This window comes from Sturnus vulgaris, chromosome 4 (assembly GCF_052056855.1).
Source record: "Sturnus vulgaris isolate bStuVul1 chromosome 4, bStuVul1.hap1, whole genome shotgun sequence".
In the NCBI taxonomy this organism is placed as follows: domain Eukaryota; kingdom Metazoa; phylum Chordata; class Aves; order Passeriformes; family Sturnidae; genus Sturnus; species Sturnus vulgaris.
In genome coordinates, this window is record NC_142246.1 from 57,031,628 (window position 1) to 57,047,187 (window position 15,560).

Below are 15,560 nucleotides of genomic sequence, written 5' to 3' on the forward strand. Positions count from 1 at the left end.
AATGGAATGGAATGGAATGGAATGGAATGGAATGGAATGGTGTCAACTGGAAAGGAAAGGAATGGAATGTAATGAAAAGGAATGGAATGGAATGGAATGCAATGCAATGCAATGCAATGCAATGCAATGCAATGCAATGCAATGGAACGGAATGGAACGGAGTGGAATGGATGTGATTGGAATGGAATGGTAGGGAATGGTAGGGAATGGAATGGAAAGGAATGGAATGGATAGGAATGTAACGGAATGCTTCGGAAATGAAACGAATCAAAGGAATGAAATGGAATGGAATGGAATGGAATGGAATGGAATGGAATGGAATGGAATGGAACGGAAATATACGAAACCGAACAGAACGGAATTGTAGAGAATTGATATGAATGGAATGGAATGGAATGGAATGGAATGGAATTGAATGGAATGGAATGGTGTCGACTGGAAAGGAATGGAATGTAATGAAAAGGAATGGAATGGAATGGAATGGAATGGAATGGAATGGAATGGAATGGAATGGAATGCAATGCAAAGCAATGCAATGCAATGCAATGCAATGGAACGGAATGGAACGGAGTGGAATGGATGGGATTGGAATGGAATGGTAGGGAATGGTAGGGAATGGAATGGAAAGGAATGGAATGGATAGGAATGTAACGGAATGCTTCGGAAATGAAACGAATGCAAAGGAATGAAATGGAATGGAATGGAATGAAATGGAACGGAACGCAACGGAATGGCATGGAAATGAACAGAAGGGAACGGAGCGGAACGAAAAGGAATGGAACGGAATGGAATGGACTGAAAAGGAACGGAATGGCACGAAAATGAGTGGAAGGGAACAGAGCGGAACGAAAAGGAATGGAATGGAAAGGAATGGGCCGAAATTGAAAGTAACGGAAATAAGCGGAACTGAACGGAACGGAATTGAAGAGAATGGAAATGAATGGAATTGTATGGAATGGAATGGAATGGAATGGTATGGAATGGAATGGAATGGAATGGAATGGAATGGAATGGAATGGAATGGAATGGAATGGAATGGAATGGAACGGAATGGAAGTTAATTGAAGGGAAGGGAATGGAATGGAATGGAATGGAATAGAATGGATAGAATGGAATGGAATGGAATGGATAGAATGGAATGGAAAGGAATGGAATGGAATGGAAACGAAAAAAACGGCAAGAATGGGATATTATGGTTCATAACCAATACATTCATGGGTAATGGAATGGATGGAATGGAATGGAATGGAATGGAATGGAATGGAATGGAATGGAATGGAATGTATTGGAAAGGAAAGGAATGGAATAAAATAGAATGGAATGGAATATAATGGAATGGAATGGAATGGAATGGAATGGAATGGAATCGAATGGAATGGAATGGAATGGAATGGGATCGGAGGGAATGGATTGGAATGGAACGGAACGGAACGGAACGGAACGGAATGGAATGGAATGGAATGGAATGGAATGGAATGGAATGGAATGTATGGAATGGAAAGGAATGGAATTAATTGCAACGGAATGGAATGGAATGGAATGGAATGGTATGGAATGGAAAGGAAAAGAACAGATTTGAAATCATGAGAGTGTAATCGAAATTTATGAAAATCAATGGAAATGTTGTGAAGGGAACGGAACGGAAACGAATGGAATGGAATCGAATGAAATGCAATGAATTAGAAAGTCACACACTGATGTGTCTTGGAATGGAAAGGAATGGTGTCGACTGGAAAGCAATGGAATGGGACGGCCCAGAACGGAATGGAAAGGAATGGAATGGAATGGAATGAATAAGAACGTCACAGATATAAGTGGATTACATTGGAGTGGAATGGATTGGACTGGAATGGAATGGAATGGAATGGAATGGATAGGAATGTAACGGAATGCCTCGAAAATCAACGGAATGCAAAGGAATGGAATGGAATGGAATGGAATGGAATGGAATGGAATGGAATGGAATGGAATGGAATGGAATGGAATGGAATGGAATGGAATGGAAAGTAACGGAAATATACGGAACCGAACGGAACGGAATTGTAGAGAATGGATATGAATGGAATGGAATGCAAAGGAATGGAATGGAATGGAATGGAATGGAATGGAATGGAATGGAATGGAATGGAATGGAATGGAATGGAACGGCAAGTTATGTATTGGAATAATTAGGAATGGAATTGAATAAAAAATAAGGGAAAGGAATGAAATCGAATTCTTCAGGAGCTATGAAATTTAAAGCGAATAAATGGGAATGGAATGGAATGGAATGGAATGGAATGGAATGGAATGGAATGGAATGGAATGGAATGGAATGGAATGGAATGGAATAGACCAGAAGAGATTTGAAACGTTCAGAGTGTAGTAGATAAATATGGAATGGAATGGAATGGAATGGAATGGAATGGAATGGAATGGAATGGAATGGAATGGAATGGAATGGAACGGAACCGAACGGAATGGATGGAAAGGAATGGATGGAATGGAATGGAATGGAACCGAAAAAAAACAGATTTGAAATGTTCAGAGCGTAATCGATAGGTATGGAACCGAATGGAAATGTAATGAATGGCACGGAACGGAACAGAATGTTATGCTATCGAATGGAATGGAATGGATTAGGAAGTCACAGTCTGATGTGTAAGGGAATGGAATGGAATGGAATAGAATGGTGTCGACTGGAAAGGAATGGAATGCAATGAAACGGAATGGAATGGAATTTAATGGAATGGAAGGAATGGAATGGAATTTAATGGAATGGAATGGAATGGAATGGAATGGAATGGAATGGAATGGAATGGAATGGAATGGAATGGAATGGAATGGAACGGAATGGAATCAAACGGAATGGAATGGAATGGAATGGAATGGAATGGAATGGGAGAAAATCGAAGGGTTCAGAAGCTTATTGATAAATATTGAATGGAATGAAATTGAATGTAAAGAATGGAATGGAATGGAATGGAATGGAATGGAATGGAATGGAATGGATAGGAATGGAATTGAATGGATGGAATGGAATGGATAGGAATGTAACGGAATGCCTCGGAAATGAAACGAATGCAAAGGAATGAAATGGAATGGAATGGAATGAAATGGAACGGAACGCAACGGAATGGCGTGGAAATGAACAGAAGTGAACGGAGCGGAACGAAAAGGAATGGAACGGAATGGAATGGACTGAAAAGGAACGGAATGGCACGAAAATGAGTGGAAGGGAACAGAGCGGAACGAAAAGGAATGGAATGGAAAGGAATGGGCCGAAATTGAAAGTAACGGAAATAAGCGGAACTGAACGGAACGGAATTGAAGAGAATGGAATGGAATGGAATGGAATGGAATGGAATGGAATGGAATGGAATGGAATGGAATGGAATGGAATGGATAGAATGGAATGGAATGGAAAGGAATGGAATGGAAAGGAAAAAAACGGCAAGAATGGGATATTATGGTTCAGAACCAATACATTCATGGGGAATGGAATGGATGGAATGGAATGGAATGGAATGGAATGGAATGGAATGGAATGGAATGGAATGGAATGGAATGGAATGTATTGGAAAGGAAAGGAATGGAATAAAATAGAATGGAATGGAATATAATGAATGGAATGGAATGGAATGGAATGGAATGGAATGGAATGGGATCGGAGGGAATGGATTGGAATGGAACGCAACGGAACGGAACGGAATGGAATGGAATGGAATGGAATGGAATGGAATGCAATGGAATGGAATGGAATGGAATGGAATGGAATGGAATGGAATGGAATGCAATGGAATGGAATGTATGGAATGGAAAGGAATGGAATTAATTGCAATGGAATGGAATGGAATGGAATGGAATGGAATGGAATGGTATGGAATGGAATGGTAAAGAACAGATTTGAAATCATGAGAGTGTAATCGAATTTTATGAAAATCAATGGAAATGTAGTGAAGGGAACGGAACGGAAACGAATGGAATGGAATTGAATGAAATGCAATGAATTAGAAAGTCACACACTGATGTGTCTTGGAATGGAAAGGAATGGTGTCGACTGGAAAGCAATGGAATGGGACGGCACAGAACGGAATGGAAAGGAATGGAATGGAATGGAATGGAATGGGATGAATAAGAACGTCACAGATATAAGTGGATAACATTGGAGTGGAATGGATTGGATTGGAATGGAATGGAATGGAATGGAATGGAATGGAATGGATAGGAATGTAACGGAATGACTCGAAAATCAACGGAATGCAAAGGAATGGAATGGAATGGAATGGAAAGTAACGGAAATATACGGAACCGAACGGAACAGAATTGTAGAGAATGGATATGAATGGAATGGAATGCAAAGGAATGGAATGGAATGGAATGGAATGGAATGGAATGGAATGGAATGGAATGGAATGGAATGGAATGGAATGGAACGGCAAGTTATGTATTGGAATAATTAGGAATGCAATTGAATAAAAAATAAGGGAAAGGAATGAAATCGAATTCTTCAGGAGCTATGAAATTTATAGCGAATAAATGGGAATGGAATGGAATGGAATGGAATGGAATGGAATGGAAATCAACGGAACGGAATGGAACGGAATGGAATCAAACGGAATGGAATGGAATGGAATGGAATGGAATGGAATGGAATGGAATGGAATGGAATGGAATGGAATGGAATGGAAGAAAATCGAAGGGTTCAGAAACTTATTGATAAATATTGAATAGAATGAAATTGAATGTAAAGAATGGAATGGAATGGAATGGAATGGAATGGAATGGAATGGAATGGAATGGAATGGAATGGAATGGAATGGAATGGAATGCAATGCAATGGAATGGAATGGATAGGAATTCTGGAGAATGTTTCAGAACATAAAAGATTATGATGGGATTGAATGGAATGGAATGGAATGGAATGGAATGGAATGGAATGGAATGGAATGGAATGGAATGGAATAGAAAGTACCCCAAATATATGGAACCGAACGGAACGGAATTGTAGAGAATGGATATGAATGGAATGGAATGGAATGGAATGGAATGGAATGGAATGGAATGGAATGGAATGGAATGGAATGGAATGGAATGGAATAGAATTGTGTCGACTGGAAAGGAATGGAATGTAATGAAAAGGAATGGAATGGAATGGAATGGAATGGAATGGAATGGAATGGTGCAGAATATAATTCAAAAATTTCGAATGGAATGAAATTGAATGTAAAGAGAGGAATGGAATGGAATGGAATGGAATGGAATGGAATGGAATGGAATGGAATGGAATGGAATGGAATGGAATGGAATGGAATCGAATGGAATCGAATGGAATGGAATAAAATCGAAGGAATGGAATCGAATGGAATAGATTGGAATTCAAGAGAATGTTTCAGAACATATAAGATTATACTGGGATAGAATGGAATGGATTGGAATGGAATTGAACGGAATGCAATGGAAAGCAATTTAATGGAAGGGAACGGAACGGAATGGAAAGGAATGGAATGGAATGGGATGGAATGGAATGGAATTGAATGGAATGGAATGGTATGGAATGGAATGGAATTGAATGGAATGGAATGGAATGGAAAAGAAGAGATTTGAAATCATGAGAATGTAATCGAAATTTATGGAATGCAATGGAAATGTAGTGAAGGGAACGGAACGTAAAAGAATGGAATGGAATCGAATGAAATGCAATGAATTATAAAGTCACCGACTGATGTCTCTTGGATTGGAAAGGAATGGTGTCGACTGGAAAGCAATGGAATGGGACGGCACAGAAAGGAATGGAATGGAATGGAATGGAATGGAATGGAATGGAATGGAATGGAATGGAATGGAATGGAATGAATACGAGCGTCATAGATATATGTGGAATACATTGGAGTGGAATGCATTGGATTGGAAAGGAATGTAATGGAATGCATGGAATGGAATAGAACGGAATGGAATGGAATGGATAGGAATGGAATTGAATGGAATGGAATGGAATGGATAGGAATGTAACGGAATGCCTCGGAAATCAACGGAATGCAAAGGAATGGAATGGAATGGAATGGAATGGAATGGAATGGAATGGAATGGAATGGAATGGAACGGAAATATACGAAACCGAACAGAATGGAATTGTAGAGAATGGATATGAATGGAATGGAATGGTGTCGACTGGAAAGGAATGGAATGTAATGAAAAGGAATGGAATGGAATGGAATGGAATGGAATGGAATGGAATGGAATGGAATGGAATGGAATGGAATGGAATGGAATGGAATGGAACGGAATGGAACGGAGTGGAATGGATGGGATTGGAATGGAATGGTAGGGAATGGTAGGGAATGGAATGGAAAGGAATGGAATGGATAGGAATGTAACGGAATGCCTCGGAAATGAAACGAATGCAAAGGAATGAAATGGAATGGAATGGAATGAAATGGAACGGAACGCAACGGAATGGCATGGAAATGAACAGAAGGGAACGGAGCGGAACGAAAAGGAATGGAACGGAATGGAATGGACTGAAAAGGAACGGAATGGCACGAAAATGAGTGGAAGGGAACAGAGCGGAACGAAAAGGAATGGAATGGAAAGGAATGGGCCGAAATTGAAAGTAAGGGAAATAAGCGGTACTCTACGGAACGGAATTGAAGGGAATGGAAATGAATGGAATGGAATGGAATGGAATGGAATGGAATGGAATGGAATGGAATGGAATGGAATGGAATGGAATGGAATGGAATGGAATGGAAACGAAAAAAACGACAAGAATGGGATATTATGGTTCAGAACCAATACATTCATGGGGAATGGAATGGATGGAATGGAATGGAATGGAATGGAATGGAATGGAATGTATTGGAAAGGAAAGGAATGGAATAAAATAGAATGGAATGGAATGGAATGGAATGGAATGGAATGGAAAAGAAGAGATTTGAAATCATGAGATTGTAATCGAAATTTATGGAATGCAATGGAAATGTAGTGAAGGGAACGGAACGTAAAAGAATGGAATGGAATCGAATGAAATGCAATGAATTATAAAGTCACCGACTGATGTGTCTAGGATTGGAAAGGAATGGTGTCGAGTGGAAAGCAATGGAATGGGATGGCACAGAACGGAATGGAATGGAATGGAATGGAATGGAATGGAATGGAATGGAATGAATACGAGCGTCATAGATATATGTGGAATGCATTGGAGTGGAATGGATTGGATTGGAAAGGAATGTAATGGAATGGATGGAATGGAATTGAATGGAATGGAATGGAATGGAATGGAATGGATAGGAATGGAATTGAATGGATGGAATGGAATGGATAGGAATGTAACGGAATGCCTCGGAAATCAACGGAATGCAAAGGAATGGAATGGAATGGAATGGAATGGAATGGACTGAAATGGAATGGAACGGAAATATACGAAACCGAACAGAACGGAATTGTAGAGAATGGATATGAATGGAATGGAATGGAATGGAATGGAATGGAATGGAATGGAATGGAATGGTGTCAACTGGAAAGGAAAGGAATGGAATGTAATGAAAAGGAATGGAATGGAATGGAATGGAATGCAATGCAATGCAATGGAATGCAATGCAATGCAATGCAATGCAATGCAATGGAACGGAATGTAACGGAGTGGAATGGATGGGATTGGAATGGAATGGTAGGGAATGGTAGGGAATGGAATGGAAAGGAATGGAATGGATAGGAATGTAACGGAATGCTTCGGAAATGAAACGAATCAAAGGAATGAAATGGAATGGAATGGAATGGAATGGAATGGAACGGAAATATACGAAACCGAACAGAACGGAATTGTAGAGAATTGATATGAATGGAATGGAATGGAATGGAATGGAATGGAATGGAATGGAATGGAATGCAATGCAAAGCAATGCAATGCAATGCAATGCAATGGAACGGAATGGAACGGAGTGGAATGGATGGGATTGGAATGGAATGGTAGGGAATGGTAGGGAATGGAATGGAAAGGAATGGAATGGATAGGAATGTAACGGAATGCTTCGGAAATGAAACGAATGCAAAGGAATGAAATGGAATGGAATGGAATGAAATGGAACGGAACGCAACGGAATGGCATGGAAATGAACAGAAGGGAACGGAGCGGAACGAAAAGGAATGGAACGGAATGGAATGGACTGAAAAGGAACGGAATGGCACGAAAATGAGTGGAAGGGAACAGAGCGGAACGAAAAGGAATGGAATGGAAAGGAATGGGCCGAAATTGAAAGTAACGGAAATAAGCGGAACTGAACGGAACGGAATTGAAGAGAATGGAAATGAATGGAATTGTATGGAATGGAATGGAATGGAATGGTATGGAATGGAATGGAATGGAATGGAATGGAATGGAATGGAATGGAATGGAATGGAATGGAATGGAATGGAACGGAATGGAAGTTAATTGAAGGGAAGGGAATGGAATGGAATGGAATGGAATAGAATGGATAGAATGGAATGGAATGGAATGGATAGAATGGAATGGAAAGGAATGGAATGGAATGGAAACGAAAAAAACGGCAAGAATGGGATATTATGGTTCATAACCAATACATTCATGGGTAATGGAATGGATGGAATGGAATGGAATGGAATGGAATGGAATGGAATGGAATGGAATGGAATGGAATGGAATGAAATGTATTGGAAAGGAAAGGAATGGAATAAAATAGAATGGAATGGAATATAATGGAATGGAATGGAATGGAATGGAATGGAATGGAATGGAATGGAATGGGATCGGAGGGAATGGATTGGAATGGAACGGAACGGAACGGAACGGAACGGAACGGAACGGAACGGAATGGAATGGAATGGAATGGAATGGAATGGAATGGAATGGAATGGAATTGAAAGGAATGGAATGGAATGGAATGGAATGGAATGGAATGGAATGGAATGGAATGGAATGGAATGGAATGTATGGAATGGAAAGGAATGGAATTAATTGCAATGGAATGGAATGGAATGGAATGGAATGGAATGGAATGGAATGGAATGGAATGGAATGGAAAGGAAAAGAACAGATTTGAAATCATGAGAGTGTAATCGAAATTTATGAAAATCAATGGAAATGTAGTGAAGGGAACGGAACGGAAACGAATGGAATGGAATCGAATGAAATGCAATGAATTAGAAAGTCACACACTGATGTGTCTTGGAATGGAAAGGAATGGTGTCGACTGGAAAGCAATGGAATGGGACGGCCCAGAACGGAATGGAAAGGAATGGAATGGAATGGAATGAATAAGAACGTCACAGATATAAGTGGATTACATTGGAGTGGAATGGATTGGACTGGAATGGAATGGAATGGAATGGAATGGATAGGAATGTAACGGAATGCCTCGAAAATCAACGGAATGCAAAGGAATGGAATGGAATGGAATGGAATGGAATGGAATGGAATGGAATGGAAAGTAACGGAAATATACGGAACCGAACGGAACGGAATTGTAGAGAATGGATATGAATGGAATGGAATGGAATGGAATGGAATGGAATGGAATGGAATGGAATGGAATGGAACGGCAAGTTATGTATTGGAATAATTAGGAATGGAATTGAATAAAAAATAAGGGAAAGGAATGAAATCGAATTCTTCAGGAGGTATGAAATTTATAGCGAATAAATGGGAATGGAATGGAATGGAATGGAATGGAATGGAATGGAATGGAATGGAATGGAATGGAATGGAATGGAATGGAATAGACCAGAAGAGATTTGAAACGTTCAGAGTGTAGTAGATAAATATGGAATGGAATGGAATGGAATGGAATGGAATGGAATGGAATGGAATGGAACGGAACCGAACGGAATGGATGGAAAGGAATGGATGGAATGGAATGGAATGGAACCGAAAAAAACAGATTTGAAATGTTCAGAGCGTAATCGATAGGTATGGAACCGAATGGAAATGTAATGAATGGCACGGAACGGAACAGAATGTTATGCTATCGAATGGAATGGAATGGATTAGGAAGTCACAGTCTGATGTGTAAGGGAATGGAATGGAATGGAATAGAATGGTGTCGACTGGAAAGGAATGGAATGCAATGAAACGGAATGGAATGGAATTTAATGGAATGGAAGGAATGGAATGGAATTTAATGGAATGGAACGGAACGTAATGGAATGCAAAAGGAATGGAATGGAATGGAATGGAATGGAATGGAATGGAATGGAATGGAATGGAATGGAATGGAATGGAATGGAATGGAATGGAATGGAATGGAATGGAACGGAATGGAATCAAACGGAATGGAATGGAATGGAATGGAATGGAATGGAATGGAATGGAATGGAATGGAATGGAATGGAATGGGAGAAAATCGAAGGGTTCAGAAGCTTATTGATAAATATTGAATGGAATGAAATTGAATGTAAAGAATGGAATGGAATGGAATGGAATGGAATGGAATGGAATGGAATGGATAGGAATGGAATTGAATGGATGGAATGGAATGGATAGGAATGTAACGGAATGCCTCGGAAATGAAACGAATGCAAAGGAATGAAATGGAATGGAATGGAATGAAATGGAACGGAACGCAACGGAATGGCGTGGAAATGAACAGAAGTGAACGGAGCGGAACGAAAAGGAATGGAACGGAATGGAATGGACTGAAAAGGAACGGAATGGCACGAAAATGAGTGGAAGGGAACAGAGCGGAACGAAAAGGAATGGAATGGAAAGGAATGGGCCGAAATTGAAAGTAACGGAAATAAGCGGAACTGAACGGAACGGAATTGAAGAGAATGGAATGGAATGGAATGGAATGGAATGGAATGGAATGGAATGGAATGGAATGGAATGGAATGGAATGGAATGGAATGGAATGGAATGGAAAGGAATGGAATGGAATGGAAAGGAAAAAAACGGCAAGAATGGGATATTATGGTTCAGAACCAATACATTCATGGGGAATGGAATGGATGGAATGGAATGGAATGGAATGGAATGGAATGGAATGGAATGGAATGGAATGGAATGTATTGGAAAGGAAAGGAATGGAATAAAATAGAATGGAATGGAATATAATGAATGGAATGGAATGGAATGGAATGGAATGGAATGGAATGGAATGGAATGGAATGGAATGGGATCGGAAGGAATGGATTGGAATGGAACGCAACGGAACGGAACGGAATGGAATGGAATGGAATGGAATGGAATGGAATGGAATGGAATGGAATGGAATGGAATGGAATGCAATGGAATGGAATGTATGGAATGGAAAGGAATGGAATTAATTGCAATGGAATGGAATGGAATGGAATGGAATGGTATGGAATGGAATGGTAAAGAACAGATTTGAAATCATGAGAGTGTAATCGAATTTTATGAAAATCAATGGAAATGTAGTGAAGGGAACGGAACGGAAACGAATGGAATGGAATTGAATGAAATGCAATGAATTAGAAAGTCACACACTGATGTGTCTTGGAATGGAAAGGAATGGTGTCGACTGGAAAGCAATGGAATGGGACGGCACAGAACGGAATGGAAAGGAATGGAATGGAATGGAATGGAATGGGATGAATAAGAACGTCACAGATATAAGTGGATAACATTGGAGTGGAATGGATTGGATTGGAATGGAATGGAATGGAATGGAATGGAATGGAATGGAATGGATAGGAATGTAACGGAATGACTCGAAAATCAACGGAATGCAAAGGAATGGAATGGAATGGAATGGAAAGTAACGGAAATATACGGAACCGAACGGAACAGAATTGTAGAGAATGGATATGAATGGAATGGAATGCAAAGGAATGGAATGGAATGGAATGGAATGGAATGGAATGGAATGGAATGGAATGGAATGGAATGGAACGGCAAGTTATGTATTGGAATAATGAGGAATGCAATTGAATAAAAAATAAGGGAAAGGAATGAAATCGAATTCTTCAGGAGCTATGAAATTTATAGCGAATAAATGGGAATGGAATGGAATGGAATGGAATGGAATGGAATGGAATGGAATGGAATGGAATGGAATGGAATGGAATGGAATGGAAATCAACGGAATGGAATGGAACGGAATGGAATCAAACGGAATGGAATGGAATGGAATGGAATGGAATGGAATGGAATGGAATGGGAGAAAATCGAAGGGTTCAGAAACTTATTGATAAATATTGAATAGAATGAAATTGAATGTAAAGAATGGAATGGAATGGAATGGAATGGAATGGAATGGAATGGAATGGAATGGAATGGAATGGAATGGAATGGAATGGAATGGAATGGAATGGAATGCAATGGAATGCAATGGATAGGAATTCTGGAGAATGTTTCAGAACATAAAAGATTATGATGGGATTGAATGGAATGGAATGGAATGGAATGGAATGGAATGGAATGGAATGGAATGGAATGGAATGGAATGGAATAGAAAGTACCCCAAATATATGGAACCGAACGGAACGGAATTGTAGAGAATGGATATGAATGGAATGGAATGGAATGGAATGGAATGGAATGGAATGGAATGGAATAGAATTGTGTCGACTGGAAAGGAATGGAATGTAATGAAAAGGAATGGAATGGAATGGAATGGAATGGAATGGAATGGAATGGAATGGAATGGAATGGAATGGAATGGAATGGAATGGAATGGAATGGTGCAGAATATAATTCAAAAATTTCGAATGGAATGAAATTGAATGTAAAGAGAGGAATGGAATGGAATGGAATGGAATGGAATGGAATGGAATGGAATGGAATGGAATGGAATGGAATGGAATGGAATGGAATCGAATCGAATGGAATCGAATGGAATGGAATAAAATCGAAGGAATGGAATCGAATGGAATAGATTGGAATTCAAGAGAATGTTTCAGAACATATAAGATTATACTGGGATAGAATGGAATGGATTGGAATGGAATTGAACGGAATGCAATGGAAAGCAATTTAATGGAAGGGAACGGAACGGAATGGAAAGGAATGGAATGGAATGGGATGGAATGGAATGGAATTGAATGGAATGGAATGGTATGGAATGGAATGGAATTGAATGGAATGGAATGGAATGGAAAAGGAGAGATTTGAAATCATGAGAATGTAATCGAAATTTATGGAATGCAATGGAAATGTAGTGAAGGGAACGGAACGTAAAAGAATGGAATGGAATCGAATGAAATGCAATGAATTATAAAGTCACCGACTGATGTCTCTTGGATTGGAAAGGAATGGTGTCGACTGGAAAGCAATGGAATGGGACGGCACAGAAAGGAATGGAATGGAATGGAATGGAATGGAATGGAATGGAATGGAATGGAATGGAATGGAATGGAATGGAATGAATACGAGCGTCATAGATATATGTGGAATACATTGGAGTGGAATGCATTGGATTGGAAAGGAATGTAATGGAATGCATGGAATGGAATAGAACGGAATGGAATGGAATGGATAGGAATGTATATGAATGGAATGGAATGGAATGGAATGGAATGGAATGGAACGGAATGGAACGGAATGGAATGGAATGGAATAGAATAGTGTCCACTGGAGAGGAATGGAATGGAATGGAATAGAATGGAATGGTAATGGAATGGAGTGGAATGGAATGGAATGGAATGGAATGGAATGGAATGGAATGGAACGGAATGGAATGGAATGGAATGGAATGCAATGCAATGCAATGCAATGCAATGGAACGGAATGGAACGGAGTGGAATGGATGGGATTGGAATGGAATGGTAGGGAATGGTAGGGAATGGAATGGAATGGAATGGAATGGATAGGAATGTAACGGAATGCCTCGGAAATGAAACGAATGCAAAGGAATGAAATGGAATGGAATGGAATGAAATGGAACGGAACGCAACCGAATGGCATGGAAATGAACAGAAGGGAACGGAGCGGAACGAAAAGGAATGGAACGGAATGGAATGGACTGAAAAGGAACGGAATGGCACGAAAATGAGTGGAAGGGAACAGAGCGGAACGAAAAGGAATGGAATGGAAAGGAATGGGCCGAAATTGAAAGTAACGGAAATAAGCGGAACTGAAGGGAACGGAATTGAAGAGAATGGAAATGAATGGAATGGAATGGAATGGAATGGAATGGAATGGAATGGAATGGAATGGAATGGAATGGGTAGAACGGAATGGAATGGAATGGAAAGGAATGGAATGTAATGGAAAGGAAAAAAACGGCAAGAATGGGATATTATGGTTCAGAACCAATATATTCATGGGGAATAGAATGGATGGAATGGAATGGAATGGAATGGAATGGAATGTATTGGAAAGGAAAGGAATGGAATAAAATAGAATGGAATGGAATATAATGGAATGGAATGGAATGGAATGGAATGGAATGGAATGGAATGGAATGGAATGGAATGGAATAGAATGGGATCGGAGGGAATGGATTGGAATGGAACGGAAAGGAACGGAGTGGAATGGAATGGAATGGAATGGAATGGAATGGAATGGAATGGAATGGAATGGAATGGAATGGAATGTATGGAATGGAAAGGAATGGAATTAATTGCAATGGAATGGAATGGAATGGAATGGAATGGTATGGAATGGAATGGAAAGGAATGGAATGGAATGGAATGGAATGGAATGGAATGGAATGGAATGGAATGGAATGGAATGGAATGGAATGGATAGGAATGTAACGGAATGCCTCGAAAATCAACGGAATGCAAAGGAATGGAATGGAATGGAATGGAATGGAATGGAATGGAATGGAATGGAACGGCAAGTTATGTATTGGAATAATGAGGAATGCAATTGAATAAAAAATAAGGGAAAGGAATGAAATCGAATTCTTCAGGAGCTAATAAATTTATACCGAATAAATGGGAATGGAATGGAATGGAATGGAATGGAATGGAATGGAATGGAATGGAATGGAATGGAATGGAATGGAATGGAATGGAATGGAAATCAACGGAATGGAATGGAACGGAATGGAATCAAACGGAATGGAATGGAATGGAATGGAATGGAATGGGAGAAAATCGAAGGGTTCAGAACCTTATTGATAAATATTGAATAGAATGAAATTGAATGTAAAGAATGGAATGGAATGGAATGGAATGGAATGGAATGGAATGGAATGGAATGGAATGCAATGGAATGGAATGGATAGGAATTCTGGAGAATGTTTCAGAACATAAAAGATTATGATGGGATGGAATGGAATGGAATGGAATGGAATGGAATGGAATGGAATGGAATGGAATTGAATTGAATGGAATAGAAAGTACCCCAAATATATGGAACCGAACGGAACGGAATTGTAGAGAATGGATATGAATGGAATGGAATGGAATGGAATGGAATGGAATGGAATGGAATAGAATTGTGTCGACTGGAAAGGAATGGAATGTAATGAAAAGGAATGGAATGGAATGGAATGGAATGGAATGGAATGGAATGGAATGGAATGGTGCAGAATATAATTCAAAAATTTCGAATGGAATGAAATTGAATGTAAAGAGAGGAATGGAATGGAATGGTATGGAATGGAATGGAATGGAATGGAATGGAATGGAATGGAATTGAATGGAATGGAATGGAA